This window comes from Atractosteus spatula, chromosome 5, assembly GCF_055471065.1.
Source record: "Atractosteus spatula isolate fAtrSpa1 chromosome 5, fAtrSpa1.hap1, whole genome shotgun sequence".
In the NCBI taxonomy this organism is placed as follows: Eukaryota; Metazoa; Chordata; class Actinopteri; order Semionotiformes; family Lepisosteidae; genus Atractosteus; species Atractosteus spatula.
This window is the reverse complement of record NC_142710.1, coordinates 13,285,134-13,310,328: the sequence shown is the minus strand read 5'-3', so window position 1 is coordinate 13,310,328 and position 25,195 is coordinate 13,285,134. Positions and strand designations below refer to the sequence as shown.

The 25,195-nt window shown below is 43.3% G+C and overlaps 13 non-coding genes across 13 annotated transcripts; all 13 read right to left on the bottom strand.

The window, feature by feature from the left end:
• Positions 1–11,960: 11,960 nt before the first annotated feature.
• On the bottom strand, positions 11,961–12,033 carry trnaa-agc (transfer RNA alanine (anticodon AGC)). The gene has a single exon. It is a non-coding gene; the product is annotated as a tRNA-Ala (tRNA).
• A 570-nt stretch (positions 12,034–12,603) lies between these two features.
• On the bottom strand, positions 12,604–12,676 carry trnam-cau (transfer RNA methionine (anticodon CAU)). Its single transcript has one exon. It is a non-coding gene; the product is annotated as a tRNA-Met (tRNA).
• A 550-nt stretch (positions 12,677–13,226) lies between these two features.
• trnap-agg (transfer RNA proline (anticodon AGG)) lies at positions 13,227–13,298 on the bottom strand. Its single transcript has one exon. It is a non-coding gene; the product is annotated as a tRNA-Pro (tRNA).
• Positions 13,299–14,755: 1,457 nt separating this feature from the next.
• trnaa-agc (transfer RNA alanine (anticodon AGC)) lies at positions 14,756–14,828 on the bottom strand. The gene has a single exon. It is a non-coding gene; the product is annotated as a tRNA-Ala (tRNA).
• A 570-nt stretch (positions 14,829–15,398) lies between these two features.
• On the bottom strand, positions 15,399–15,471 carry trnam-cau (transfer RNA methionine (anticodon CAU)). Its single transcript has one exon. It is a non-coding gene; the product is annotated as a tRNA-Met (tRNA).
• Positions 15,472–16,021: 550 nt separating this feature from the next.
• On the bottom strand, positions 16,022–16,093 carry trnap-agg (transfer RNA proline (anticodon AGG)). The gene has a single exon. It is a non-coding gene; the product is annotated as a tRNA-Pro (tRNA).
• Positions 16,094–17,550: 1,457 nt separating this feature from the next.
• Positions 17,551–17,623, bottom strand: trnaa-agc (transfer RNA alanine (anticodon AGC)). Its single transcript has one exon. It is a non-coding gene; the product is annotated as a tRNA-Ala (tRNA).
• Positions 17,624–18,193: 570 nt separating this feature from the next.
• Positions 18,194–18,266, bottom strand: trnam-cau (transfer RNA methionine (anticodon CAU)). Its single transcript has one exon. It is a non-coding gene; the product is annotated as a tRNA-Met (tRNA).
• A 2,074-nt stretch (positions 18,267–20,340) lies between these two features.
• trnaa-agc (transfer RNA alanine (anticodon AGC)) lies at positions 20,341–20,413 on the bottom strand. The gene has a single exon. It is a non-coding gene; the product is annotated as a tRNA-Ala (tRNA).
• A 570-nt stretch (positions 20,414–20,983) lies between these two features.
• On the bottom strand, positions 20,984–21,056 carry trnam-cau (transfer RNA methionine (anticodon CAU)). The gene has a single exon. It is a non-coding gene; the product is annotated as a tRNA-Met (tRNA).
• Positions 21,057–21,606: 550 nt separating this feature from the next.
• On the bottom strand, positions 21,607–21,678 carry trnap-agg (transfer RNA proline (anticodon AGG)). The gene has a single exon. It is a non-coding gene; the product is annotated as a tRNA-Pro (tRNA).
• Positions 21,679–23,135: 1,457 nt separating this feature from the next.
• Positions 23,136–23,208, bottom strand: trnaa-agc (transfer RNA alanine (anticodon AGC)). Its single transcript has one exon. It is a non-coding gene; the product is annotated as a tRNA-Ala (tRNA).
• Positions 23,209–23,778: 570 nt separating this feature from the next.
• On the bottom strand, positions 23,779–23,851 carry trnam-cau (transfer RNA methionine (anticodon CAU)). Its single transcript has one exon. It is a non-coding gene; the product is annotated as a tRNA-Met (tRNA).
• Between the last annotated feature and the right edge of the window lie 1,344 nt (positions 23,852–25,195).

The following is a 25,195-nucleotide window of genomic DNA, read 5'->3' as shown; positions in this document are numbered from 1 at the left end:
TTTGGGGATAAAATCAATGAATAGGGCAATATACAAAAAGGTGACCAAAACTGTCCGAAAACTAAAAGTGCAGATAGGAGCAAATTATCACTCATCCTAAAGATAACTGGGGGCCCGGAATGCAGCACTGACAGTAAAAAAACTTCTATCTGGTGTGGGAATGCTAACCCTAACCCTAGCTAGGGTTTCAAATGTACATTCCAGCAGGGTGTCTCAGAAGCCCTCCAAACATCAAAGTTGAATTTTTTCCTCAAACCAAAAAAAATCAGTCTCAAACAATCAAAACGGTCTTTAAAACCTCTAGGAAATGTATCTTCTTTAATAATCTGTCTTGTTTAGGCAAATTTTCATAAAGGTGAAAAATGCTGTCAAATGGTACTTAAATCGGCATACTTTTAATGCCTGGCTAGGGTAAGGGTTACAGAACCATAGAATTTTGCCCGCAGTTACACTTCTAGCTGCACTTCAAATGACAAAATGTAGAGAGTTTACCTACTAGAACAGGTATTCTTCACACTTTTCATCTGGCTCAGTTTGGGGATAAAATCAATGAATAGGGCAATATACAAAAAGGTGACCAAAACTGTCCGAAAACTAAAAGTGCAGATAAGAGCAAATTATCACTCATCCTAAAGATAACTGGGGGCCCGGAATGCAGCACTGACAGTAAAAAAACTTCTATCTGGTGTGGGAATGCTAACCCTAACCCTAGCTAGGGTTTCAAATGTACATTCCAACAGGGTGTCTCAGAAGCCCTCCAAACATCAAAGTTGAATTTTTTCCTCAAACCAAAGAAAATCAGTCTCAAACAATCAAAACGGTCTTTAAAACCTCTAGGAAATGTATCTTCTTTAATAATCTGTCTTGTTTAGGCAAATTTTCATAAAGGTGAAAAATGCTATCAAATGGTACTTAAATCGGCATACTTTTAATGCCTGGCTAGGGTAAGGGTTACAGAACCATAGAATTTTACCGGCAGTTACACTTCTAGCTGCACTTTAAATGACAAAATGTAGAGAGTTTACCCAGTAGAACAGGTATTCTTCACACGTTTCATCTGGCTCAGTTTGGGGATAAAATCAATGAATAGGGCAATATACAAAAAGGTGACCAAAACTGTCCGAAAACTAAAAGTGCAGATAGGAGCAAATTATCACTCATCCTAAAGATAACTGGGGGCCCGGAATGCACCACTGACGGTAAAAAACTTCTGCCTGGTGTGGGAATGCTAACCCTAACCCTAGCTAGGGTTTCAAATGTACATTCCAGCAGGGTGTCTCAGAAGCCCTCCAAACATCAAAGTTGAATTTTTTCCTCAAACCAAAAAAAATCAGTCTCAAACAATCAAAACGGTTTTTAAAACCTCTAGGAAATGTATCTTCTTTAATAATCTGTCTTGTTTAGACAAATTTTCATGAAGGTGAAAAATGCTGTCAAATGGTAGTTAAATCTACATGCTTTTAATGCCTGGCTAGGGTTAGGGTTACAGAACCATAGAATTTTGCCCGCAGTTACACTTCTAGCTGAACTTTAAATGACAAAGTGAAGAGAGATTACCCAGTAGAACAGGAATTCTTCACACTTTTCATCTGGCTCAGTTTGGGGATAAAATCAATGAATAGGGCAATATGCAACAAGGTGACCAAAACTGTCCGAAAACTAAAAGTGCAGATAGGAGCAAATTATCACACATCCTAAAGATAACTGGGGGCCCGGAATGCAGCACTGATAGTAAAAAACTTCTACCTGGTGTGGGAATGCTAACCCTAACCCTAGCTAGGGTTTCAAATGTACATTCCAGCAGGGTGTCTCAGAAGCTCTCCAATCATTTAATTTGAATTTTTTCCTCAAACCAAAAAAAATCAGTCTCAAACAATCAAAACGGTTTTTAAAACCTCTAGGAAATGTATCTTCTTTAATAATGTGTCTAGTTTAGACATATTTTCATAAAGGTGAAAAATGTTGTCAAATGGTACTTAAATCGGCATGCTTTTAATGCCTGGCTAGGGTTAGGGTTACAGAACCATAGAATTTTGCCCGCAGTTACACTTCTAGCTGCACTTTAAATGACAAAATGTAGAGAGTTTACCCAGTAGAACACGTATTCTTCAGACTTTTCATCTGGCTCAGTTTGGGGATAAAATCAATGAATAGGGCAATATACAAAAAGGCGACCAAAACTGTCCAAAAACTAAAAGTGGAGATAGGAGCAAATTATCAGTCATCCTAAAGATAACCGTGGGCCCGGAATGCAGCACTGACAGAAAAAAACTTCTGCCTGGTGTGGGAATGCTAACCCTAACCCTAGCTAGGGTTTCAAATGTACATTCCAGCAGGGTGTCTCAGAAGCCCTCCAAACATCAAAGTTGAATTTTTTCCTCAAACCAAAAAAAATCAGTCTCAAACAATCAAAACGGTCTTTAAAACCTCTAGGAAATGTATCTTCTTTAATAATCTGTCTTGTTTAGGCAAATTTTCATGAAGGTGAAAAATGCTGTCAAATGGTACTTATATCGGCATGCTTTTAATGCCTGGCTAGGGTTCGGGTTACAGAACCATAGAATGTTGCCAGCAGTTACAGTTCTAGCTGCACTTTAAATGACAAAATGTAGAGAGTTTACCCAGTAGAACAGGTATTCTTCACACTTTTCATCTGGCTCAGTTTGGGGATAAAATCAATGAATAGGGCAATATACAAAAAGGTGACCAAAACTGTCCGAAAACTAAAAGTGCAGATAGGAGCAAATTATCACTCATCGTATAGATAACTGGGGGCCCGGAATGCAGCACTGACAGTAAAAAGCTTCTACCTGGTGTGGGAATGCTAACCCTAACCCTAGCTTGGGTTTCAAATGTACATTCCAGCAGGGTGTCTTAGAAGCCCTCCAAACATCAAAGTTGAATTTTTTCCTCAAACCAAAAAAAATCAGTCTCAAACAATCAAAACGGTTTTTAAAACCTCTAGGAAATGTATCTTCTTTAATAATCTGTCTTGTTTAGACATATTTTCATAAAGGTAAAAAATGCTGTCCAATGGTACTTAAATCGGCATGCTTTTAATGCCTGGCTAGGGTTAGGGTTACAGAACCATAGAATTTTGCCCACAGTTACACTTCCAGCTGCACTTTAAATGACAAAATGTAGAGAGTTTACCCAGTAGAACAGGTATTCTTCACACTTTTCATCTGGCTCAGTTTGGGGATAAAATCAATGAATAGGGCAATAAACAAAAAGGGACCAAAACTGTCCGAAAACTAAAAGTGCAGATAGGAGCAAATTATCACTCATCCTAAAGATAACTGGGGGCCCGGAATGCAGCACTGACGGTAAAAAACTTCTACCTGGTGTGGGAATGCTAACCCTAACCCTAGCTAGGGTTTCAAATGTACATTCCAGCAGGGTGTCTCAGAAGCCCTCCAAACATCAAAGTTGAATTTTTTCCTCAAACCAAAAAAAATCAGTCTCAAACAATCAAAACGGTCGTTAAAACCTCTAGGAAATGTATCTTCTTTAATAATCTGTCTTGTTTAGACAAATCTTCATGAAGGTGATAATTACTGTCAAATGGTATTTAAATCTACATGCTTTTAATGCCTGGCTAGGGTTAGGGTTACAGAACCATAGAATTTTGCCCGCAGTTACACTTCTAGCTGAACTTTAAATGAGAAAGTGAAGAGAGATTACCCAGTAGAACAGGAATTCTTCACACTTTTCATCTGGCTCAGTTTGGGGATAAAATCAATGAATAGGGCAATATACAAAAAGGTGACCAAAACTGTCCGAAAACTAAAAGTGCAGATAGGAGCAAATTATCACTCATCCTAAAGATAACTGGGGGCCCGGAATGCACCACTGACGGTAAAAAACTTCTGCCTGGTGTGGGAATGCTAACCCTAACCCTAGCTAGGGTTTCAAATGTACATTCCAGCAGGGTGTCTCAGAAGCCCTCCAAACATCAAAGTTGAATTTTTTCCTCAAACCAAAAAAAATCAGTCTCAAACAATCAAAACGGTTTTTAAAACCTCTAGGAAATGTATCTTCTTTAATAATCTGTCTTGTTTAGACAAATTTTCATGAAGGTGAAAAATGCTGTCAAATGGTAGTTAAATCTACATGCTTTTAATGCCTGGCTAGGGTTAGGGTTACAGAACCATAGAATTTTGCCCGCAGTTACACTTCTAGCTGAACTTTAAATGACAAAGTGAAGAGAGATTACCCAGTAGAACAGGAATTCTTCACACTTTTCATCTGGCTCAGTTTGGGGATAAAATCAATGAATAGGGCAATATGCAACAAGGTGACCAAAACTGTCCGAAAACTAAAAGTGCAGATAGGAGCAAATTATCACACATCCTAAAGATAACTGGGGGCCCGGAATGCAGCACTGATAGTAAAAAACTTCTACCTGGTGTGGGAATGCTAACCCTAACCCTAGCTAGGGTTTCAAATGTACATTCCAGCAGGGTGTCTCAGAAGCTCTCCAATCATTTAATTTGAATTTTTTCCTCAAACCAAAAAAAATCAGTCTCAAACAATCAAAACGGTTTTTAAAACCTCTAGGAAATGTATCTTCTTTAATAATGTGTCTAGTTTAGACATATTTTCATAAAGGTGAAAAATGCTGTCAAATGGTACTTAAATCGGCATGCTTTTAATGCCTGGCTAGGGTTAGGGTTACAGAACCATAGAATTTTGCCCGCAGTTACACTTCTAGCTGCACTTTAAATGACAAAATGTAGAGAGTTTACCCAGTAGAACACGTATTCTTCAGACTTTTCATCTGGCTCAGTTTGTGGATAAAATCAATGAATAGGGCAATATACAAAAAGGCGACCAAAACTGTCCAAAAACTAAAAGTGGAGATAGGAGCAAATTATCAGTCATCCTAAAGATAACCGTGGGCCCGGAATGCAGCACTGACAGAAAAAAACTTCTGCCTGGTGCGGGAATGCTAACCCTAACCCTAGCTAGGGTTTCAAATGTACATTCCAGCAGGGTGTCTCAGAAGCCCTCCAAACATCAAAGTTGAATTTTTTCCTCAAACCAAAAAAAATCAGTCTCAAACAATCAAAACGGTCTTTAAAACCTCTAGGAAATGTATCTTCTTTAATAATCTGTCTTGTTTAGGCAAATTTTCATGAAGGTGAAAAATGCTGTCAAATGGTACTTATATCGGCATGCTTTTAATGCCTGGCTAGGGTTCGGGTTACAGAACCATAGAATGTTGCCAGCAGTTACAGTTCTAGCTGCACTTTAAATGACAAAATGTAGAGAGTTTACCCAGTAGAACAGGTATTCTTCACACTTTTCATCTGGCTCAGTTTGGGGATAAAATCAATGAATAGGGCAATATACAAAAAGGTGACCAAAACTGTCCGAAAACTAAAAGTGCAGATAGGAGCAAATTATCACTCATCGTATAGATAACTGGGGGCCCGGAATGCAGCACTGACAGTAAAAAGCTTCTACCTGGTGTGGGAATGCTAACCCTAACCCTAGCTAGGGTTTCAAATGTACATTCCAGCAGGGTGTCTCAGAAGCCCTCCAAACATCAAAGTTGAATTTTTTCCTCAAACCAAAAAAAATCAGTCTCAAACAATCAAAACGGTCTTTAAAACCTCTAGGAAATGTATCTTCTTTAATAATCTGTCTTGTTTAGGCAAATTTTCATGAAGGTGAAAAATGCTGTCAAATGGTACTTATATCGGCATGCTTTTAATGCCTGGCTAGGGTTCGGGTTACAGAACCATAGAATGTTGCCAGCAGTTACAGTTCTAGCTGCACTTTAAATGACAAAATGTAGAGAGTTTACCCAGTAGAACAGGTATTCTTCACACTTTTCATCTGGCTCAGTTTGGGGATAAAATCAATGAATAGGGCAATATACAAAAAGGTGACCAAAACTGTCCGAAAACTAAAAGTGCAGATAGGAGCAAATTATCACTCATCGTATAGATAACTGGGGGCCCGGAATGCAGCACTGACAGTAAAAAGCTTCTACCTGGTGTGGGAATGCTAACCCTAACCCTAGCTTGGGTTTCAAATGTACATTCCAGCAGGGTGTCTTAGAAGCCCTCCAAACATCAAAGTTGAATTTTTTCCTCAAACCAAAAAAAATCAGTCTCAAACAATCAAAACGGTTTTTAAAACCTCTAGGAAATGTATCTTCTTTAATAATCTGTCTTGTTTAGACATATTTTCATAAAGGTAAAAAATGCTGTCAAATGGTACTTAAATCGGCATGCTTTTAATGCCTGGCTAGGGTTAGGGTTACAGAACCATAGAATTTTGCCAGCAGTTACACTTCTAGCTGCACTTTAATTGACAAAATGTAGAGAGTTTACCCAGTAGAACAGGTATTCTTCACACTTTTCATCTAGCTCAGTTTGGGGATAAAATCAATGAATAGGGCAATATACAAAAAGGTGACCAAAACTGTCCGAAAACTAAAAGTGCAGATAGGAGCAAAATATCACTCATCCTAAAGATAACTGGGGGCCCAGAATGCAGCACTGACAGTAAAAAACTTCTACCTGGTGTGGGAATGCTAACCCTAATCCTAGCTAGGGTTTCAAATGTACATTCCAGCAGGGTGTCTCAGAAGCCCTCCAAACATCAAAGTTGAATTTTTTCCTCAAACCAAAAAAAATCAGTCTCAAACTATCAAAACGGTTTTTAAAACCTCTAGGAAATGTATCTTCTTTAATAATCTGTCTTGTTTAGGCAAATTTTCATGAAGGTGAAAACTGCTGTCAAATGGTACTTAAATCGGCATGCTTTTAATGCCTGGCTAGGGTTAGGGTTACAGAACCATAGAATTTTGCCCACAGTTACACTTCCAGCTGCACTTTAAATGACAAAATGTAGAGAGTTTACCCAGTAGAACAGGTATTCTTCACACTTTTCATCTGGCTCAGTTTGGGGATAAAATCAATGAATAGGGCAATAAACAAAAAGGGACCAAAACTGTCCGAAAACTAAAAGTGCAGATAGGAGCAAATTATCACTCATCCTAAAGATAACTGGGGGCCCGGAATGCAGCACTGACGGTAAAAAACTTCTGCCTGGTATGGGAATGCTAACCCTAACCCTAGCTAGGGTTTCAAATGTACATTCCAGCAGGGTGTCTCAGAAGCCCTCCAAACATCAAATTTGAATTTTTACCTCAAACCAAAAAAAATCAGTCTCAAACAATCAAAACGGTTTTTAAAACCTCTAGGAAATGTATCTTCTTTAATAATCTGTCTTGTTTAGGCACATTTTCATGAAGGTGAAAAATGCTGTCAAATGGTACTTAAATCGGCATGCTTTTAATGCCTGGCTAGGGTTAGGGTTACAGAACCATAGAATTTTGCCCGCTGTTACACTTCCAGATTTTCATTAATGTGAAAAATGCTGTCATATGGTAGTCAAATTAAAGAAGATACATTTCCTAGAGGTTTTAAAAAACGTTTTGATTGTTTGAGACTCATTTTTTTTAAGGAAAAAATTCAAATATGATGATTGGAGGGCTTCTGATACACCCTAGGATTTGAAACCCTGGCTTGCGTTAGGGTTAGCATTCTCAAACTACGTAGAAGTTTTTTACTCTCAATGTTGTATTCCAGGCTTCTAGTTATCTTTAGGATGAGTAGTAATTTGTTCATACTGTATCTGCACTTTTAGTTTTCAGACAGTTTTGACTACCTTATTGTGTATAGGGGTGTACAGGGTGAACCTCTATGCAAAGACCACTAGCCATATCACTCTATCAGACTTTTCAGACACAGAGTGATTGTCCTGATGTTGCCAATTGGACATCCTTGTTCTTGATAAGGAGGTATGCAAGTACACACCCACCACCACACTCATTCAAGGCCCCTCAGGACAATTCCGGATCACCCAGACAGCATCTTGTACCTCCAGCAACCTTATTTACTGTATCTCTTGCAGTAAATGGCCAGCCATCTACATTGGAGAAACAGGAAGGAGACTCGGAGACCGCTTCAGAGAACACGTCAGGGCTGTGAAGATTAAAGGTCTCTCCAAGCCCATTGTTTCTCATTTCACCTCTGACGGGCATGACCACTCTAATTTCTCCGTCTGTGTTCTCAAAGATGGTTTTCCGAACTCATACATCAGAAAGACCACCGAAACTAAAATTATTCTGCAGCTAGGATCACACCTTCCCCCTTCTCTTAACGACAGACTACTGTTCTTTTAAATTTTCTCCATTCATTGGAAGTTTCATTTCACACCTCTCTGTACCCATTCTGACTTCATACCTCTTGATTGGCCTCTCTGTCTGTCCCCTGCTCCCGCCTCTCACTCCTCCTCCCTCCCAGCCTTTGTTCTCCCGCTACTTTACCTTTGCCTACTGCCCTGTCTCTCTCACACCTGAAGAAGGCTCCACGGCCGAAACGTTGTGTTCTCTTTCTTCTTTTTTTTCAGCATGGAATAAACCTATTGCTTGTTCCTTTGCATCCTCTTGATAAGCCTATAACTAAGGGAAATCAAGTTGAAAAACACTATAAGCTCTGTCAGTATTTAAAATTTGAAACCTACTGAAATATAATTCAGATAAAAGCAGAGATAAGTTACCTTTCCTTCACCCCTTTAATGACTTCTCTACTTGATAAGGCTCACTTGTTGAAACCAATTACTGGAGACAACTCCCACAGAAGTGTATAGATGTATTTAGTTGTTTTGTAAAACATTTTGTCAGTTTTGGAACATATAATTTTTAATATGCTAACGCTAGTGTTAAATGGACCTTTCATCTAGGGACAGGAATACTGCCCAACTCGAGTTATGGTTAGAAATACCACTAAAGGTGCAATTCAATGAGTGATGTTTGCATTTTAATGTCTCAAATAAGATAGTAAGAATAAGATTGTTTTGGTTGTCTATCTCCATCATTTTGTGTGAGCTGTATGTTGGCTTTTCCATGTGGTTAGTCATATGAGATTGACTATACCCAAGTTCAATCAACAATTAAACATAGGGAAGCCTAAAACGCCAGTCAAAATATGCAGTTTGGCAAAAATACAAAAGTAGCTAACAAATAACATTATTCGAAGCCTACATGGGAAACTCCTTACCTAACCCTAACCTAACCCTAACTTGACATCCAACTGGCCATTAAGACTAAAGAGACAGCATAAATTGCAGAGAGCTTTAAACAGCAATTAATTTAGTCTACAATTATTATGAATTGAAGTGTACAGACGCAAAACATTTTCGTTACATTTGGAACACAAAGTTTTTTAGGTGCTAACACTTTTATTAAATGGGCCTTTCCATCTAGGGTTTCGAATGCCCGACTGGGATTACGGTTAGAAATACCACTAAAGGTGCACTTCAATCAGAGTGATTTTTGGATTTCAAATGTCTCAAACAAGATTGGAGCATTATTTTTGTTGTGTACCTCCATTTTGTGCGAGTTGTATGTTGTCTCTTCTCTATGGGTAGTTGCATTGCAATCTCTATACCTAAATCAAATTGAGGTCTGCAATGCTACTCAAAGTTTACATTTCAGCCTAATGCAAATGTTCTCTGAAAAATAGCCTTTTTCTCAACCGATTAAAACTCATTGCAAGCGTTCTCTAAACTGCGCTGTGACTTTTTGCATCCTCTACCATTCTGCAAGTGTTTCAACTTCCATCAGGGCAGTGTGAAACCACACAGATATAGAAATGTCAAGTTATAGTGGTGCCAAGCTTTTAAATTTCGATAAAACATCTTGCTGCAATCATGGAAAGAATCTGACCTGCCTCAATGTAAACTTTTATCAGTGTAAAAGGCATCTCACATAACAAATCACTCCTCAATTAATGAACAACAGGGCTTAATTCTGCTGGGGAACCAAACCCACTTTTACTTTACAATGTTAAAGAATCTGAATAATACACAGAAAAAATAGACTTAGCAGACGTTTTCTGAATTCTACTGTGAACTGCTATACAGGACGTAAATAGTATATTTGTGTAACAAGGCAGAATGGCAGTGTAAAGACAATGCTGAACCACCAAAGCCTGATGTTGAGACACTCACAAAACTGGAAAATTCAGCATTATCACAGGATTATTGGGAAACTGCTTCCATCTGTAGGAAGCTTAATTGCTATAAGAGACCATACAGAGGTTGTCTACTCAGACCCTTGCAGTGCTCTAGATGGTGAGATATACTTCATCTCAGAGTGATTGTGGGTGGTTATTGAAAGGTTCACAAAATACAACTTGGTTTAAAATAAATCAAAGGCTTAAGAATGATATAACCAAAATAAGACCAGCTCTTATATGTATCTGTTGTTGTCCAGAGAGAATTCCAATGTACATGTGGCAATAAACTTCCCTACTCCTCTAGTCTTCTCATTTCAGATACACAGTAGATAAGAAGCATTTGATACATCTTCCTATCATCACAGGACAGAACTAGACTCATGAAGGATCTGAACTCAGGACCGCTCATAACCTAAGCGAGAATCATACCCCTAGACCAACAACCCACACAGTAGTTCAGGTGGGGAGCTGTGTCAGCATGTGTAGGCTGCAAAGGAACAAGTAAAGGTTTATTCCATGCTGAAAAGAAAAGACGGAAAACACAACGTTTCGGCCATGGAGCCTTCTTCACGTGTCTCTGTCAGTCTGTTTTCAAATCGTTCTCTTCAGAAAGACGGCGAAGAGAGGTAACGATTCTGTTGTCGAAATGAACCTCATGTTCCCTTGCAGCCTACGCATGCTGACGCAGCTCCCCACCTGAAATGAACATTATATATATTGGAACATTATTTCTGTGTGACTGTTGTAACTCTGACAATCTTCCCCCCGAAGGACTCAAACGCAGAGCTGAAGAAAAGGGAAGCAGAACTCATCTTCATAACTCGCCGGACAAGAGACCAGAACACCACGCGAAGTGATATAAAGCGCATTTAACCGATGACTACAAAACTTAGAAACGTACATCAGACAAACAACGTTCAGAAATAGAGTGCAAGGCAAGCATGTGATATAACTGAGCGCTCTGAGTGTCGTGGGAAAAGTCTCTCCCACTTTCACATGTCACTTTCATCATTCCATCCCGGAGCGGATTAGAAAGGAGACAGAAATGAAACCGGTTTCGCCCTGAGCGTCTTCCAGGCTGTAACACGTGCGCTGCCTGATCACGGGCGACGTGGCGGACTGACCGCTGTGGCCACCAGGTGTCGCCAAAGACAAGAGAGCACCGGAATGAACGAGCCAGAGCTTAGCTTCTGCTGTTCGCTTTCTCAGTTTTCTTCAGGTGTTTATTACAATTCATGCGGACATTCACAAAATAATGAGAGTAGGAGGAATAAAAGTAAGAAATACGTTGTACAATACATTTAATAAATTAAAGTATCTTGCGGTATTAATCAGCAATTTTAGTTGATTTAAGTGATTAGACCTGTTGCTAATTAAAAATTAACGAACGATTTTAGCAGCTCGGCATTCATTATGTTGCACCCACGTTTTATATTCCTCGCAGTCATGTACAGTATATACATATTCATATGCTGTATACTGTATATATATATATTCTCATATACTAGTGTGATTTAGGCTTGAAATATGTCATCTGGTAATGTAGCGAACAGCCGGCGATACCGGACAGCCCTTCCCTCCTGTGAGTCCTCTTGAAGCTGTGCTGTGCTGTGCTGTAGTTTCACCCGCTGTGCGCTCGGCACTCACTGTATTATATAATAATGGATTGAAAGGGACACATTCTGACGAGGGTGTAATTAAGATTGAACCCTGTGAGTTAGAAAATGAATAGTCTATCAAATACACCGCGGATTTTCTCCTGTTTTAACAGGTTTCCCGTGGAAGGGTTAAGTTAAGCTCTAGAATTGAAAACGTGGCGGTGAGAGATCATCGCGTCCTTATAGCGCTCGACACAATGTCTTCACAACATGGCAAGTGAGACGGGAGTCTGTCCTCTCTAGTACATGGAGCGCAAAAGGCTGGAGGATGCGGGCATCGATCCCGCTACCTCTCGCATGCTAAGCGAGCGCTCTACCATTTGAGCTAATCCCCCTGGCTGTGCCCCTGAGCAGCTCCGTGTCGAGCACACTGGATTCCTCACGAGTCTTCCGTGCGATCACACACACGTGAAAAACAGACTCGAAATCAGAAGACTCATGACCTCTCTGGCTCGTTGGTTTAGGTTTGCTCTTTGGTTGCGAGAGGTCCCGGCTTCAAATTGCGGACAAGACCTGTTTTATTCCATGATTACAAGAACATACGTCCAGCTCTCCTCGTATTTTCTGCTTTTATGAAACGACTATAGCAGCACAGCGGAGTGCGCGTCGTGATCACTCCTCGCTCAATGTGAGGTTATAGCGAGGTGGGTTAGCTGGCGGGCTGTCTGTTGGTTTACAACAACCGGTCGTGGAAACACCTTCACCACTCGGAGTTCATCTGCTGCTCTCATGTATCATTATTTTAAAAATGTGTGAGTGGACACCGAGCATCATAGCGAGGGATCGAACCGTATTTATCGCGGACTAACCACCTCGTAGTCGGCGTGGAAGGGATTAACGCGAGTGTGTGTGTGAGTGAACGTCTCACGCCTCATCTGCGAAGAGCCCAAAACAGCAGCGACCCCTGCCCCGTGTGAGGATCAAACTCACGACCTTCAGATTATGAGACTGACGCGCTACCTACTGCGCTAACGAGGCTGGATGCCTGTTGAGCTGCAGTCTGAACTCACACGATGTGGTTTCCCATCAGATCGGTGAGATCCACACCATCCGCTGTCACAATAAATCCCAATCCGTCATTTAGGATCCCAGCCATCCGGAACAAACTGTTCTCCCCCCTGCGCTCTGGCAAGCGGTACCGCGCTGTTCAAACAAGATCCACTGGACTCCAGAACAGCTGCTATCCCACTGCAGTGCGCGTCCTCAACAGCTCACTGCAGGGCCTCAGACTTAAAGCATGTCCATACTCTGCTCTTTCTCATGGTCTACTATGTTTTTTTCTCACTACTACATAATTCTCACTACTATTCCCACAACATATTGATTGCTCCTGTTGTTATTTATTGTTTGTCATGTACTGTCTCCATTGTGTGGTGGGATCTGTTGTTGTCCAGAGAGATCAGTGAGAATAAGAATTCCAATGTACATGTGGCAATAAACTTCCCTACTCCTCTAGTCTACTCGTTTCAGATACACGGAAGATAAGAGGTGAGCTTGATACGTCTTCCTATCATCACATAATAAAAGTGGGCTCGTCCGGGATTTGAACCCGGGACCTCTCGCACCCTAAGCGAGAATCATACCCCTAGACCAACGAGCCACACAGGTAGGCAGCTGTGTCAGCATGTGTAGGCTGTAAAGTAAAGGTTTATGCCACGCTAGAACGAAAAGACGGAAAACACAACGTTTCGGCCGTTTCTTCAGGTGTCTTTGTCAGTCTGTTTTGAAATCTTTCTCTTCAGAAAGACGGCGAAAAGAAGTGACGATTCTGTTGTCGAAATGAACCTTTTACTTGTTCCCTTGCAGCCTACGCATGCTGACGCAGCTCCCCACCTGAAATGAACATTATATATATTCGAACATTATTTCCGTGTGACTGTTGTAACTCTGACAATATTGCCCCCGAAGGACTCAAACGCCGAGCTGAAGAAAAGGGAAGCAGAACTCATCTTCATAACTCACCGGACAAGAGACCAGAACACCACGCGAAGTGATATAAAGCGCATTTAACCGATGACTACAAAACTTAGAAACGTACATCAGACAAACAACGTTCAGAAATAGAGTACAAGGCAAGCATGTGATATAACTGAGCGCTCTGAGTGTCGTGGGAAAAGTCTCTCCCACTTTCACATGTCACTTTCATCATTCCATCCCGGAGCGGATTAGAAAGGAGACAGAAATGAAACCGGTTTCGCCCTGAGCGTCTTCCAGGCTGTAACACGTGCGCTGCCTGATCACGGGCGACGTGGCGGACTGACCGCTGTGGCCACCAGGTGTCGCCAAAGACAAGAGAGCACCGGAATGAACGAGCCAGAGCTAAGCTTCTGCTGTTCGCTTTCTGAGTTTTCTTAAGGTGTTTATTACAATTCATGCGGACATTCACAAAATAATGAGAGTAGGAGGAATAAAAGTAAGAAATACGTTGTACAATACATTTAATAAATTAAAGTATCTTGCGGTATTAATCAGCAATTTTAGTTGATTTAAGTGATTAGACCTGTTGCTAATTAAAAATTAACGAACGATTTTAGCAGCTCGGCATTCATTATGTTGCACCCACGTTTTATATTCCTCGCAGTCATGTACAGTATATACATATTCATATGCTGTATACTGTATATATATATATTCTCATATACTAGTGTGATTTAGGCTTGAAATATGTCATCTGGTAATGTAGCGAACAGCCGGCGATACCGGACAGCCCTTCCCTCCTGTGAGTCCTCTTGAAGCTGTGCTGTGCTGTGCTGTAGTTTCACCCGCTGTGCGCTCGGCACTCACTGTATTATATAATAATGGATTGAAAGGGACACATTCTGACGAGGGTGTAATTAAGATTGAACCCTGTGAGTTAGAAAATGAATAGTCTATCAAATACACCGCGGATTTTCTCCTGTTTTAACAGGTTTCCCGTGGAAGGGTTAAGTTAAGCTCTAGAATTGAAAACGTGGCGGTGAGAGATCATCGCGTCCTTATAGCGCTCGACACAATGTCTTCACAACATGGCAAGTGAGACGGGAGTCTGTCCTCTCTAGTACATGGAGCGCAAAAGGCTGGAGGATGCGGGCATCGATCCCGCTACCTCTCGCATGCTAAGCGAGCGCTCTACCATTTGAGCTAATCCCCCTGGCTGTGCCCCTGAGCAGCTCCGTGTCGAGCACACTGGATTCCTCACGAGTCTTCCGTGCGATCACACACACGTGAAAAACAGACTCGAAATCAGAAGACTCATGACCTCTCTGGCTCGTTGGTCTAGGTTTGCTCTTTGGTTGCGAGAGGTCCCGGCTTCAAATTGCGGACAAGACCTGTTTTATTCCATGATTACAAGAACATACGTCCAGCTCTCCTCGTATTTTCTGCTTTTATGAAACGACTATAGCAGCACAGCGGAGTGCGCGTCGTGATCACTCCTCGCTCAATGTGAGGTTATAGCGAGGTGGGTTAGCTGGCGGGCTGTCTGTTGGTTTACAACAACCGGTCGTGGAAACACCTTCACCACTCGGAGTTCATCTGCTGCTCTCATGTATCATTATTTTAAAAATGTGTGAGTGGACACCGAGCATCATAGCGAGGGATCGAACCGTATTTATCGCGGACTAACCACCTCGTAGTCGGCGTGGAAGGGATTAACGCGAGTGTGTGTGTGAGTGAACGTCTCACGCCTCATCTGCGAAGAGCCCAAAACAGCAGCGACCCCTGCCCCGTGTGAGGATCAAACTCACGACCTTCAGATTATGAGACTGACGCGCTACCTACTGCGCTAACGAGGCTGGATGCCTGTTGAGCTGCAGTCTGAACTCACACGATGTGGTTTCCCATCAGATCGGTGAGATCCACACCATCCGCTGTCACAATAAATCCCAATCCGTCATTTAGGATCCCAGCCATCCGGAACAAACTGTTCTCCCCCCTGCGCTCTGGCAAGCGGTACCGCGCTGTTCAAACAAGATCCACTGGACTCCAGAACAGCTGCTATCCCACTGCAGTGCGCGTCCTCAACAGCTCACTGCAGGGCCTCAGACTTAAAGCATGTCCATACTCTGCTCTTTCTCATGGTCTACTATGTTTTTTTCTCACTACTACATAATTCTCACTACTATTCCCACAACATATTGATTGCTCCTGTTGTTATTTATTGTTTGTCATGTACTGTCTCCATTGTGTGGTGGGATCTGTTGTTGTCCAGAGAGATCAGTGAGAATAAGAATTCCAATGTACATGTGGCAATAAACTTCCCTACTCCTCTAGTCTACTCGTTTCAGATACACGGAAGATAAGAGGTGAGCTTGATACGTCTTCCTATCATCACATAATAAAAGTGGGCTCGTCCGGGATTTGAACCCGGGACCTCTCGCACCCTAAGCGAGAATCATACCCCTAGACCAACGAGCCACACAGGTAGGCAGCTGTGTCAGCATGTGTAGGCTGTAAAGTAAAGGTTTATGCCACGCTAGAACGAAAAGACGGAAAACACAACGTTTCGGCCGTTTCTTCAGGTGTCTTTGTCAGTCTGTTTTGAAATCTTTCTCTTCAGAAAGACGGCGAAAAGAAGTGACGATTCTGTTGTCGAAATGAACCTTTTACTTGTTCCCTTGCAGCCTACGCATGCTGACGCAGCTCCCCACCTGAAATGAACATTATATATATTCGAACATTATTTCCGTGTGACTGTTGTAACTCTGACAATATTGCCCCCGAAGGACTCAAACGCCGAGCTGAAGAAAAGGGAAGCAGAACTCATCTTCATAACTCACCGGACAAGAGACCAGAACACCACGCGAAGTGATATAAAGCGCATTTAACCGATGACTACAAAACTTAGAAACGTACATCAGACAAACAACGTTCAGAAATAGAGTACAAGGCAAGCATGTGATATAACTGAGCGCTCTGAGTGTCGTGGGAAAAGTCTCTCCCACTTTCACATGTCACTTTCATCATTCCATCCCGGAGCGGATTAGAAAGGAGACAGAAATGAAACCGGTTTCGCCCTGAGCGTCTTCCAGGCTGTAACACGTGCGCTGCCTGATCACGGGCGACGTGGCGGACTGACCGCTGTGGCCACCAGGTGTCGCCAAAGACAAGAGAGCACCGGAATGAACGAGCCAGAGCTAAGCTTCTGCTGTTCGCTTTCTGAGTTTTCTTAAGGTGTTTATTACAATTCATGCGGACATTCACAAAATAATGAGAGTAGGAGGAATAAAAGTAAGAAATACGTTGTACAATACATTTAATAAATTAAAGTATCTTGCGGTATTAATCAGCAATTTTAGTTGATTTAAGTGATTAGACCTGTTGCTAATTAAAAATTAACGAACGATTTTAGCAGCTCGGCATTCATTATGTTGCACCCACGTTTTATATTCCTCGCAGTCATGTACAGTATATACATATTCATATGCTGTATACTGTATATATATATATTCTCATATACTAGTGTGATTTAGGCTTGAAATATGTCATCTGGTAATGTAGCGAACAGCCGGCGATACCGGACAGCCCTTCCCTCCTGTGAGTCCTCTTGAAGCTGTGCTGTGCTGTGCTGTAGTTTCACCCGCTGTGCGCTCGGCACTCACTGTATTATATAATAATGGATTGAAAGGGACACATTCTGACGAGGGTGTAATTAAGATTGAACCCTGTGAGTTAGAAAATGAATAGTCTATCAAATACACCGCGGATTTTCTCCTGTTTTAACAGGTTTCCCGTGGAAGGGTTAAGTTAAGCTCTAGAATTGAAAACGTGGCGGTGAGAGATCATCGCGTCCTTATAGCGCTCGACACAATGTCTTCACAACATGGCAAGTGAGACGGGAGTCTGTCCTCTCTAGTACATGGAGCGCAAAAGGCTGGAGGATGCGGGCATCGATCCCGCTACCTCTCGCATGCTAAGCGAGCGCTCTACCATTTGAGCTAATCCCCCTGGCTGTGCCCCTGAGCAGCTCCGTGTCGAGCACACTGGATTCCTCACGAGTCTTCCGTGCGATCACACACACGTGAAAAACAGACTCGAAATCAGAAGACTCATGACCTCTCTGGCTCGTTGGTCTAGGTTTGCTCTTTGGTTGCGAGAGGTCCCGGCTTCAAATTGCGGACAAGACCTGTTTTATTCCATGATTACAAGAACATACGTCCAGCTCTCCTCGTATTTTCTGCTTTTATGAAACGACTATAGCAGCACAGCGGAGTGCGCGTCGTGATCACTCCTCGCTCAATGTGAGGTTATAGCGAGGTGGGTTAGCTGGCGGGCTGTCTGTTGGTTTACAACAACCGGTCGTGGAAACACCTTCACCACTCGGAGTTCATCTGCTGCTCTCATGTATCATTATTTTAAAAATGTGTGAGTGGACACCGAGCATCATAGCGAGGGATCGAACCGTATTTATCGCGGACTAACCACCTCGTAGTCGGCGTGGAAGGGATTAACGCGAGTGTGTGTGTGAGTGAACGTCTCACGCCTCATCTGCGAAGAGCCCAAAACAGCAGCGACCCCTGCCCCGTGTGAGGATCAAACTCACGACCTTCAGATTATGAGACTGACGCGCTACCTACTGCGCTAACGAGGCTGGATGCCTGTTGAGCTGCAGTCTGAACTCACACGATGTGGTTTCCCATCAGATCGGTGAGATCCACACCATCCGCTGTCACAATAAATCCCAATCCGTCATTTAGGATCCCAGCCATCCGGAACAAACTGTTCTCCCCCCTGCGCTCTGGCAAGCGGTACCGCGCTGTTCAAACAAGATCCACTGGACTCCAGAACAGCTGCTATCCCACTGCAGTGCGCGTCCTCAACAGCTCACTGCAGGGCCTCAGACTTAAAGCATGTCCATACTCTGCTCTTTCTCATGGTCTACTATGTTTTTTTCTCACTACTACATAATTCTCACTACTATTCCCACAACATATTGATTGCTCCTGTTGTTATTTATTGTTTGTCATGTACTGTCTCCATTGTGTGGTGGGATCTGTTGTTGTCCAGAGAGATCAGTGAGAATAAGAATTCCAATGTACATGTGGCAATAAACTTCCCTACTCCTCTAGTCTACTCATTTCAGATACACGGAAGATAAGAGGTGAGCTTGATACGTCTTCCTATCATCACATAATAAAAGTGGGCTCGTCTGGGATTTGAACCCGGGACCTCTCGCAACCTAAGCGAGAATCATACCCCTAGACCAACAAGACACACAGGTAGGCAGCTGTGTCAGCATGTGTAGGCTGTAAAGTAAAGGTTTATGCCACGCTAGAACGAAAAGACGGAAAACACAACGTTTCGGCCGTTTCTTCAGGTGTCTTTGTCAGTCTGTTTTGAAATCTTTCTCTTCAGAAAGACGGCGAAAAGAAGTGACGATTCTGTTGTCGAAATGAACCTTTTACTTGTTCCCTTGCAGCCTACGCATGCTGACGCAGCTCCCCACCTGAAATGAACATTATATATATTCGAACATTATTTCCGTGTGACTGTTGTAACTCTGACAATATTGCCCCCGAAGGACTCAAACGCCGAGCTGAAGAAAAGGGAAGCAGAACTCATCTTCATAACTCACCGGACAAGAGACCAGAACACCACGCGAAGTGATATAAAGCGCATTTAACCGATGACTACAAAACTTAGAAACGTACATCAGACAAACAACGTTCAGAAATAGAGTACAAGGCAAGCATGTGATATAACTGAGCGCTCTGAGTGTCGTGGGAAAAGTCTCTCCCACTTTCACATGTCACTTTCATCATTCCATCCCGGAGCGGATTAGAAAGGAGACAGAAATGAAACCGGTTTCGCCCTGAGCGTCTTCCAGGCTGTAACACGTGCGCTGCCTGATCACGGGCGACGTGGCGGACTGACCGCTGTGGCCACCAGGTGTCGCCAAAGACAAGAGAGCACCGGAATGAACGAGCCAGAGCTAAGCTTCTGCTGTTCGCTTTCTGAGTTTTCTTAAGGTGTTTATTACAATTCATGCGGACATTCACAAAATAATGAGAGTAGGAGGAATAAAAGTAAGAAATACGTTGTACAATACATTTAATAAATTAAAGTATCTTGCGGTATTAATCAGCAATTTTAGTTGATTTAAGTGATTAGACCTGTTGCTAATTAAAAATTAACGAACGATTTTAGCAGCTCGGCATTCATTATGTTGCACCCACGTTTTATATTCCTCGCAGTCATGTACAGTATATACATATTCATATGCTGTATACTGTATATATATATATTCTCATATACTAGTGTGATTTAGGCTTGAAATATGTCATCTGGTAATGTAGCGAACAGCCGGCGATACCGGACAGCCCTTCCCTCCTGTGAGTCCTCTTGAAGCTGTGCTGTGCTGTAGTTTCACCCGCTGTGCGCTCGGCACTCACTGTATTATATAATAATGGATTGAAAGGGACACATTCTGACGAGGGTGTAATTAAGATTGAACCCTGTGAGTTAGAAAATGAATAGTCTATCAAATACACCGCGGATTTTCTCCTGTTTTAACAGGTTTCCCGTGGAAGGGTTAAGTTAAGCTCTAGAATTGAAAACGTGGCGGTGAGAGATCATCGCGTCCTTATAGCGCTCGACACAATGTCTTCACAACATGGCAAGTGAGACGGGAGTCTGTCCTCTCTAGTACATGGAGCGCAAAAGGCTGGAGGATGCGGGCATCGATCCCGCTACCTCTCGCATGCTAAGCGAGCGCTCTACCATTTGAGCTAATCCCCCTGGCTGTGCCCCTGAGCAGCTCCGTGTCGAGCACACTGGATTCCTCACGAGTCTTCCGTGCGATCACACACACGTGAAAAACAGACTCGAAATCAGAAGACTCACGACCTCTCTGGCTCGTTGGTCTAGGTTTGCTCTTTGGTTGCGAGAGGTCCCGGCTTCAAATTGCGGACAAGACCTGTTTTATTCCATGATTACAAGAACATACGTCCAGCTCTCCTCGTATTTTCTGCTTTTATGAAACGACTATAGCAGCACAGCGGAGTGCGCGTCGTGATCACTCCTCGCTCAATGTGAGGTTATAGCGAGGTGGGTTAGCTGGCGGGCTGTCTGTTGGTTTACAACAACCGGTCGTGGAAACACCTTCACCACTCGGAGTTCATCTGCTGCTCTCATGTATCATTATTTTAAAAATGTGTGAGTGGACACCGAGCATCATAGCGAGGGATCGAACCGTATTTATCGCGGACTAACCACCTCGTAGTCGGCGTGGAAGGGATTAACGCGAGTGTGTGTGTGAGTGAATGTCTCACGCCTCATCTGCGAAGAGCCCAAAACAGCAGCGACCCCTGCCCCGTGTGAGGATCAAACTCACGACCTTCAGATTATGAGACTGACGCGCTACCTACTGCGCTAACGAGGCTGGACACTGGCCGAGCTGCAGTCTGAACTCACACGATGTGGTTTCCCATCAGATCGGTGAGATCCACACCATCCGCTGTCACAATAAATCCCAATCTGTCATTTAGGATCCCAGCCATCCGGAACAAACTGTTCTCCCCCCTGCGCTCTGGCAAGCGGTACCGCGCTGTTCAAACAAGATCCACTGGACTCCAGAACAGCTGCTATCCCACTGCAGTGCGCGTCCTCAACAGCTCACTGCAGGGCCTCAGACTTAAAGCATGTCCATACTCTGCTCTTTCTCATGGTCTACTATGTTTTTTTCTCACTACTACATAATTCTCACTACTATTCCCACAACATATTGATTGCTCCTGTTGTTATTTATTGTTTGTCATGTACTGTCTCCATTGTGTGGTGGGATCTGTTGTTGTCCAGAGAGATCAGTGAGAATAAGAATTCCAATGTACATGTGGCAATAAACTTCCCTACTCCTCTAGTCTACTCGTTTCAGATACACGGAAGATAAGAGGTGAGCTTGATACGTCTTCCTATCATCACATAATAAAAGTGGGCTCGTCTGGGATTTGAACCCGGGACCTCTCGCACCCTAAGCGAGAATCATACCCCTAGACCAACAAGCCACACAGGTAGGCAGCTGTGTCAGCATGTGTAGGCTGTAAAGTAAAGGTTTATGCCACGCTAGAACGAAAAGACGGAAAACACAACGTTTCGGCCGTTTCTTCAGGTGTCTTTGTCAGTCTGTTTTGAAATCTTTCTCTTCAGAAAGACGGCGAAAAGAAGTGACGATTCTGTTGTCGAAATGAACCTTTTACTTGTTCCCTTGCAGCCTACGCATGCTGACGCAGCTCCCCACCTGAAATGAACATTATATATATTCGAACATTATTTCCGTGTGACTGTTGTAACTCTGACAATATTGCCCCCGAAGGACTCAAACGCCGAGCTGAAGAAAAGGGAAGCAGAACTCATCTTCATAACTCACCGGACAAGAGACCAGAACACCACGCGAAGTGATATAAAGCGCATTTAACCGATGACTACAAAACTTAGAAACGTACATCAGACAAACAACGTTCAGAAATAGAGTACAAGGCAAGCATGTGATATAACTGAGCGCTCTGAGTGTCGTGGGAAAAGTCTCTCCCACTTTCACATGTCACTTTCATCATTCCATCCCGGAGCGGATTAGAAAGGAGACAGAAATGAAACCGGTTTCGCCCTGAGCGTCTTCCAGGCTGTAACACGTGCGCTGCCTGATCACGGGCGACGTGGCGGACTGACCGCTGTGGCCACCAGGTGTCGCCAAAGACAAGAGAGCACCGGAATGAACGAGCCAGAGCTAAGCTTCTGCTGTTCGCTTTCTGAGTTTTCTTAAGGTGTTTATTACAATTCATGCGGACATTCACAAAATAATGAGAGTAGGAGGAATAAAAGTAAGAAATACGTTGTACAATACATTTAATAAATTAAAGTATCTTGCGGTATTAATCAGCAATTTTAGTTGATTTAAGTGATTAGACCTGTTGCTAATTAAAAATTAACGAACGATTTTAGCAGCTCGGCATTCATTATGTTGCACCCACGTTTTATATTCCTCGCAGTCATGTACAGTATATACATATTCATATGCTGTATACTGTATATATATATATTCTCATATACTAGTGTGATTTAGGCTTGAAATATGTCATCTGGTAATGTAGCGAACAGCCGGCGATACCGGACAGCCCTTCCCTCCTGTGAGTCCTCTTGAAGCTGTGCTGTGCTGTGCTGTAGTTTCACCCGCTGTGCGCTCGGCACTCACTGTATTATATAATAATGGATTGAAAGGGACACATTCTGACGAGGGTGTAATTAAGATTGAACCCTGTGAGTTAGAAAATGAATAGTCTATCAAATACACCGCGGATTTTCTCCTGTTTTAACAGGTTTCCCGTGGAAGGGTTAAGTTAAGCTCTAGAATTGAAAACATGGCGGTGAGAGATCATCGCGTCCTTACAGCGCTCGACACAATGTCTTCACAACATGGCAAGTGAGACGGGAGTCTGTCCTCTCTAGTACATGGAGCACAAAAGGCTGGAGGATGCGGGCATCGATCCCGCTACCTCTCGCATGCTAAGCGAGCGCTCTACCATTTGAGCTAATCCCCCTGGCTGTGCCCCTTAGCAGCTCCGTGTCGAGCACACTGGATTCCTCACGAGTCTTCCGTGCGATCACACACACGTGAAAAACAGACTCGAAATCAGAAGACTCACGACCTCTCTGGCTCGTTGGTCTAGGTTTGCTCTTTGGTTGCGAGAGGTCCCGGCTTCAAATTGCGGACAAGACCTGTTTTATTCCATGATTACAAGAACATACGTCCAGCTCTCCTCGTATTTTCTGCTTTTATGAAACGACTATAGCAGCACAGCGGAGTGCGCGTCGTGATCACTCCTCGCTCAATGTGAGGTTATAGCGAGGTGGGTTAGCTGGCGGGCTGTCTGCTGGTTTACAACAACCGGTCGTGGAAACACCTTCACCACTCGGAGTTCATCTGCTGCTCTCATGTATCATTATTTTAAAAATGTGTGAGTGGACATCGAGCATCATAGCGAGGGATCGAACCGTATTTATCGCGGACTAACCACCTCGTAGTCGGCGTGGAAGGGATTAACGCGAGTGTGTGTGTGAGTGAATGTCTCACGCCTCATCTGCGAAGAGCCCAAAACAGCAGCGACCCCTGCCCCGTGTGAGGATCGAACTCACGACCTTCAGATTATGAGACTGACGCGCTACCTAATGCGCTAACGAGGCTGGATACTGGTTGAGCTGCAGTCTGAACTCACACGATGTGGTTTCCCATCAGATCGGTGAGATCCACACCATCCGCTGTCACAATAAATCCCAATCCGTCATTTAGGATCCCAGCCATCCGGAACAAACTGTTCTCCCCCCTGCGCTCTGGCAAGCGGTACCGCGCTGTTCAAACAAGATCCACTGGACTCCAGAACAGCTGCTATCCCACTGCAGTGCGCGTCCTCAACAGCTCACTGCAGGGCCTCAGACTTAAAGCATGTCCACACTCTGCTCTTTCTCATGGTCTACTATGTTTTTTTCTCACTACTACATAATTCTCACTACTATTCCCACAACATATTGATTGCTCCTGTTGTTATTTATTGTTTGTCATGTACTGTCTCCATTGTGTGGTGGGATCTGTTGCTGTCCAGAGAGATCAGTGAGAATAAGAACTCCAATGTACATGTGGCAATAAACTTCCCTACTCCTCTAGTCTACTCGTTTCAGATACACGGAAGATAAGAGGTGAGCTTGATACGTCTTGCTATCATCACATAATAAAACCGGGCGCGTCCGGGATTTGAACCCGGGACCTCTCGCACCCTAAGTGAGAATCATACCCCTAGACCAACGAGCCACACAATGCTCCACTACATTTCAAATTGTCCTGTTCAGAATATCGGCAAAAAGGGGTGACGATTCAGTTGTCGAAATGAACGTTATATATATGAACATTATTTCCGTGTGACTGTTGTAACTCAGACCATATTGCCCCAAAACATTAAAACGCCGGGCTGAAGAAAAGGGAAGATCTCATCTTCATAACTCACCGGACAAGAGACCAGAACGACACGCGAAGTCGTATAAAGTGCATTAAGATGATGACCACAAAACTTAGAAACGTACATCAGGCAAACAACGCTCAGAAATGGAGTAAAAAGCAAGCGTGAGTTATAACTGAGCGGTCTGAGTGTGGATCGTGTCGTGGGTGGCGGGGGAAAAGTCTCTCCCAATTTTCATCATTCCATTTCATCATGGTAGAGCGCTCGCTTAGCATGCGAGAGGTAGCGGGATCGATGCCCGCATCCTCCAGCCTTTTGCGCTCCATGTACTAGAGAGGACAGACTCCCGTCTCACTTGCCATGTTGTGAAGACATTGTGTCGAGCGCTGTAAGGACGCGATGATCTCTCACCGCCACGTTTTCAATTATAGAGCTTAACTTAACCCTTCCACGGTGAGTGCCACAGTGTCAATGTGTATCAGTGTGCCAAGCGCACAGCGGGTGAAAGTACAGCACAGCAGAGCTTCGCTTCAACAGGACTCACAGGAGGGAAGGGCTGTCCGGTATCGCCGGCTGT